Source organism: Peromyscus californicus, unplaced genomic scaffold (assembly GCF_007827085.1).
Source record: "Peromyscus californicus insignis strain IS unplaced genomic scaffold, ASM782708v3 Scaffold_15__1_contigs__length_86483966, whole genome shotgun sequence".
NCBI classification, from domain to species: Eukaryota; Metazoa; Chordata; class Mammalia; order Rodentia; family Cricetidae; genus Peromyscus; species Peromyscus californicus.
In genome coordinates this window covers 83,777,025-83,783,024 of record NW_026294447.1, presented here as the reverse complement: position 1 = coordinate 83,783,024, position 6,000 = coordinate 83,777,025, and the positions used below count along the sequence as shown (strand labels likewise).

General features: G+C 48.7%; 1 protein-coding gene across 3 annotated transcripts in view; it reads left to right on the top strand.

The window, feature by feature from the left end:
- The first annotated feature begins 3,320 nt into the window (after positions 1-3,320).
- Daam1 (dishevelled associated activator of morphogenesis 1) overlaps positions 3,321-6,000 on the top strand; it is a 172,790-nt gene continuing 170,110 nt past the window's right edge. The window contains exon 1 of one of the 3 annotated variants that reach the window (XM_052739623.1): positions 3,321-3,453. The gene's annotated coding sequence lies outside the window, so the exon portion shown is untranslated. Of the gene's footprint in view, positions 3,590-6,000 lie in introns of all 3 variants that reach the window. The other 2 variants (XM_052739624.1, XM_052739622.1) reach the window with 2 other exon arrangements.

The window sequence follows — 6,000 nt, the reverse complement described above, 5'->3', positions numbered from 1 at the left end:
CTCCCCATCCTTCCATGCAGCATGCAGAGGACCTTCCAGAACTATGAACATTAATCAGTAGGTGTGAAGGCTCTCGTTAGACACCAGCTTGACTTCCCTGTGTTCAACGAGATATGTAAGTGTTGTTTGTCTTCAGCAATAGGCTCTTATCATCAGCTTGTGGAAAGCAACTACTAATAGCCTGGGGCAACGTCCTATTGAAGACCTTGCACTCACCAGGCCCTGCTTTCTGCCGCTCTTTACAAAGCCCAGGCCCGTGCTTTCAGGTGTGTCCTACTTTCTTCTGAGGGCCTGCCCTTCTCTTAACCCTCAAGCCTAACTGCATTTTAAAACATCTTTATTCAGCCCCAACTCTGCTCCCCCCAAAAGTGTTTCTACAAAGCATGAAGTAGCCTTACTAATTCTATTTTATGAGTAAGAAAACTGAAAGTAAGTAACACATAGAAGCAAAGTCCGCAGGGCTGAAAACAGTGAAATGGCCCAATCTCAAACCCAGGCTCAGCATGAAGCCTTGTGAAGGACCACACTGTTATGTGACAACACACCCGAGGCGCTAGCCGGTCATTTTTCTCTCTTGGTGTCTTGTTTCCTCCCCGAAGTAAAACATTGTAACCGGAGGCAGGAGATGTTATTTTGAAACATCAGCAACATGCCCCCTGATACCTTTGTTTCCTACCCTCTCCAGAGAGAGAGTCTATTCTCAATGGCTCCAAGAGTCCCTAATTAATAGGCGATGATTGTTGAGTGACGTGGGGTCTTTTGTAAGATGATTCCAGGAGGAAATCAGTTGTTTAAAAATAATAGGGAGAAAGTAAAGAAACCTTTTTGCCTCGGAATATGAATTATGCTAGAAAGAATGAATGCTTCTCATGATTTCGGAGGTTGAATCTCAAAGAATGAATTAAATACAGACATATACAATGAGTATGTGAAAGTGTGTGTGTGTGCGTGTGTGTGTGTGTGTGTGTGTGTGTGTGTGTGTGTGTGTGTGTGTGTGTGACTATGAATTCCTCTATGCCATAATGGAAGTATTTAAGCTTCCGCTGATTTCAGGTCTACAGACAGCATTTCTGATGCTAAAGAGCCATCTTGTTTCCCTTGGTTACCAGTGCAACAGTGTGCAAGGATCAGTTTAAATCCATCACCACTTACAGAAAACCATTTTCGAACATCAGGCCTTCTATTTTCTATATTTAGAGTTGATTGATAGAAAGCGAGCGTGCGTGCACGCACGCGCGCGCGCGCGCGCGCACACACACACACACACACACACACACACCACTCCCTGTCTTGTGTATTGTGCAGACTGTCCTTTATATTCGGAGATCAGCTATGCTACACAACACACCCTGTAATACTGTTCTAGAGAATGGATTCTTTTGCTTTGGGCAAGGGCCTATACTCCTTTTCCTTAGTGCTCAGAACCAAATCAGCTTGCTGAAAGGCGATTTTTTTTTTTCTAGAAAATGATTTCTCCGAGTGTGCCTTAACAGCATGCTTCCATCTACAAGGATAAACCTTGCCTGATAGCAAGGCTCCAAGTTCAATTTATTGACTCAGGAAATTTCAAGCTCACTGCTTATGTTTCCACCTAGAAGCTTTCCACAGTTATAAGATTGGGGGAGCCTTTAGAATCATGCCAGGTCAGGTTTCTTTCTGAATACTTTCCCACAGCCGACTGGGCAATACATTAAGGCTACCCATTAGCTAGAGCATCGCTGCTTGTACCCTTGGTCTGATGGGCAAAGGAACATTTGTGTTGTCTGGGTTCCGTCTAAGATATTATTTGAGATGGACCGAGTAGGTCCGAAAAGCAACAGAGTTATCCTGCTTCCGTGGAGGAAAATGGGTCTGGTCTGTACAGAACAGGCTTGTAAAAAAGAAAATGAGAATTCAGCAGTAAACCTCCTTTTTCACAGAACAATACTTCCCCTCTCCTCTGAGATCCTCATCTAGTTCCAAGAATAGATTTCACTCGAACCTCAGTGTTTCAAGATGCAAAGGGGAGATGAGTGGTGATATTCTATCAGCAATTAGGCGAAGAGTTGTTGGAAATCTTAACTGTCAATCTTCATTTCCTGAGAAGTGAAATCTTAATTTTGCTGGTGGAAGTGGGCATGTGAGCTGATCACATCAGTACCACTGAAAGTTGAATAAATGAATTTTTTTTTTCATGTAAAAAGACACCTGGAGATTTGCTCCCCCTGTTAATTTTTCATGTTTGGAATTCATTGAATGAGACAACAACACCGAAAACTTTTACGTATTAAAACCAAAATCTGCCAGAAGGGTCAGAATTCCATGACACACCCTTTGCTTACCTTTTAATACACATTTTAGGCGTCTGAAGATCGGGGCAGTCCTTGTAGGACACTGTTTGCTTTAAGGTCTTAAAATTTTTTTTTTATTTTTTTAAAAGGAAACGTGTGGGGAGCGAGGGAGTGTTGCAGATTTTAAATTTTATGAATGCATAATTAACTAAAACTTTTAGACATGCATGCTGTCTTCGGAGGAGTTGAGAGCCACCGGAGCGGGAAGCCCCTTCAGGGATGAACAAAAGCTTGGCTGTGCAAGACATAGTAGTATCTCCACAGCAGCAGGCTCGCGGACGCAGGGTTGTGGTGACTGTCTCTGTCTTCTATTACACTGCATTTTCATTCGTGAAAGCCACCGGTTTTCCTCTCAGGTCAGCCGACTAAGCTGTTCCCAGCTTTCTTCTTGGCTACTCCGTCTTGGTTAACAAGGGCGAGAAGGGAAGAGGGGAGATTCCTCTTTTTCTCGGCGGGCGTTGTTTGATCCTTGGGGACAGGGGGAAATACCGGCTCGGTATGCCAAACCAGAACCCCTGGAGTCCTATGAATTAGTGGCTTTGAGTAGGGAAGGCAGAGAAAGGCTTTTATGGACCCTTCCCAGCTGGGGGCAGGAGAGCCCCGTCGATCAGAAGTGCCCAGTAGGTGTGCGCGAGTTCAGGACGCCCCTTGGTCCCGCAGCCTACCCGCTCGCTGGCATGAACAGAGGTCAAGTCAAAGAGCACGGCCGCTGCATGGCCCTGCCTCTCGGCCAAGCTGTTCGCTGTTCGGCTTCTGAACGACCACCACAGGCACTGCTCGACTGGAGGGCGGGGAGGGGGCGGGTCTGGAGGGGCGGGGAGGGGCGGGCACCGAGGGGAAGAGAGGTACCTGGGGAAATGTAGTTCTTGCGGGTGAGGACGGAGAGGCTGTTTCGCCTCTGTCTGCGAGTAAGTGAGCAGTAAGACTACAACTCCCAGAAGCCTAAGGGCCCGGCCAGGGCGTCCATGCGCAGTGGGCGCCACATTGTATCCTATCAGACGAGGCGTGGGTGATGTCACCTGCGAGTTGGTAACCTACGAACGGCTGTGAAGGGAACTGTTTAACCGGATCCCATTGTACCGGGAGCGCAGAGCGGCCTTTTCAGCATGCAGCAGCTGCTCAGGTGAGGGGACGCTTCGGCTCGCCCGCCGTACTCATTCATTAGCGGCACCGCACCGTGGCGCCGGGGTGGGCGTGCTGGTCCTCGCGCTGTTGGCGGCGCTCCCTCCTGCTGCTTCCCGGAGCTCCCGGGCCAGTAGGTAAATATTAAACTCGTCCTTCAGGTTGAGTCTGGGTGGGAACGGGACCGAGACTGCCACGGGCTGCCAAACAAGGTTCTGGAAAATGGCTGCAGCGCGGCACGGAGCGAGGCGAGCCTGAAGGAAGGCGTCCCCGAGGATGGGGTCCCTCCCTCCTTTCTTTTCCTAAGCGCTCGGTGGCAGTGGAACCGGCCGGGTAGAGCTCGCTTCCCGGCCGACGGTTCCCCGGGGCCAGGGCTGCGGGAGCTGCGGCAGCGGGCGGCGCTCCTGGGCCGCTGGCTCTGTAAGATCGCGGGGCACCGCGGTGGCCGCCAGTCAGTCCCCCACCATCCCTGGCACCTTCACGTCCAGCCGTGCTCAAAACGGAGGGAGTGACTGTAATCCGGGCAGTGTCCGTGCTTATGAGTGTGCCGAGAGAGGAGGGAAACCTGGCGTTGCGGAGGCCGCGAGCCGGCGCCTGGCTGCGGCGTGGGGAGATGCGCCTCCCGGGGACCGGACCCGGGTTCCCCGCGTCCCTGCTTCGGAGGGCGCATCTCAGTCTTGACTCTTGCCGAATCGAGCCCTGCAAAGGGCACCTGGGCGGGGGCTAAACGTCCTCCCTAGAACCCTGAGGGTGATGGGGTGGCGGGTAACCTAATGATAAGGTTCGCTGTGGGGTCAGGAGGGCTGGATAATCGGGTTTATCCAACTGGTGCTCCAAACCAGCTGTTTGTGACTGGCTTGTCTCAGACCCAGGAGAGGCCCGGCCCGACAACTCTAAAGTCCTCTGGATTGTCTCTCCTCTTTTTTTCCGTCAGCTTCCTTCGTTCGTTTACTCACATATTCATCAAATCCTTCTAAGGTCTTTTGCACGTTGCTTACTGCCAAGGTTTGGGGTGTTCTGTCCCCTCCGCATAAAATGTTCTAGTGTGCTCAGGAATAGATTTTTGCTCTCCAGTCCCCCTCCCACCATCAACCTCCATAGATCATCCACAGCAAATGCTGCCCGTGACCGTTTTGCCCTCATTGAATTGATAGTTTCTTGAGATTTGAGCCGGACCTAGTGAATTGAAGCGTAGTTTGCCTGCAAGACGAATCCGGTTGCCATGGCGACTTCTGCCTTCGGAATCTTAACAGCTCGCACTGCTGTTTCAATTCGTTGTGGCTCTGCGGGCAGCTGGGAGGGCGTGGCCGGGGGTGTGGTCAAATGTTTGCCCTAGGCCCAGCTGCTCCCTCTTCCTCACCCTTCTGGCAGCTCTGGGACTCCCCCTATTCTCTCCTACATAGCTCGGACACCGTTTTTTGGACCCTTTTCCTTCCCTCATGCCGATACATCATTTCAAAAGGAATTGTCTGGGGCTTTTGTCCTGAGGCAAACTAAATTTGGAAGATGTCTTTCCTCCATCAAGGGAACTGTATCTTTCCACCATTATCATAGTTAATAGTGTTGGAGGCAGTTTTCTTAACAAGGTCACCCTGCCCAGGCCTACATAGCTCCCTGGTCAGCAATTAGCCTGAGGTGCCATTACCTGAAAAATGACAGCAATTAATAACTGAAGTTGAAGTGTGGGAGCATAGTTGTCAAAATAATCTTCATAAAATCTAAACTCCAGCTGCAGAAGATCCTTAAAAGTGAAGCTCTGGATGCTGAAACTAGGACCCTGGGTCCTGTGCTGGCTCTCTCTCTGTGCTACCCTGCCATGGGCTAACCCATTACCTCTGGGGCCACCTGTCATCTCATCGATAGTGTGGACAGGCCAGTTCAAAGAGTTCCTAACGTTGATTCTAGGTGTAAAGTCTTACAACCCTGAAAATGACCCCTCCTCCAAATAACACAAGGTTTAAACCCAGCTCTGACATTGTAGCATTCAGTTTGTGTTGCCAACCCCAAAACCAAGATCCTTGGGGTACTGTTAAAAAATGTTCAAGGTATTAGTACTATTTTTAAATTTATGATATACTTGTTATTACTATTATCTTGAGCATCTGGACTTTTATGTTTTAGTCACAATTAGTTGTTTAGATTTTGTGGTTTGCAGATTCTTGATGAGTGTAGTTATTTGTAACTTAAATGAACAAAAGGCAGTTAAATTATACTAAGATGCTTGTTTCTCATTGTGTGCTTGCATTTTATTCTGAGTGCGTTCTCTCTCAGAAGTGGGGGGTGGTGTACGTACTAGGAGTGTCTATGCAAGTGCATTCATGTACAGGTTAATACTTGGGTTGTTGTGCCAAGTGGTTAACACTCATCATCTTGTCTTAAGTAGGTGGTTACATCCCTGTGGGGCAGCAATAGCAGAAGTTCTCACTCTTACTTATTCTGTATATATGTATGTATGTATTAATTTTTGTCCTAGGATTTATCATAAGGAGAAAATGTCCTTCATTTATTAGCTTATTTGTCTTTGCTTCTCTGTGCTAAGCTCTTTGCA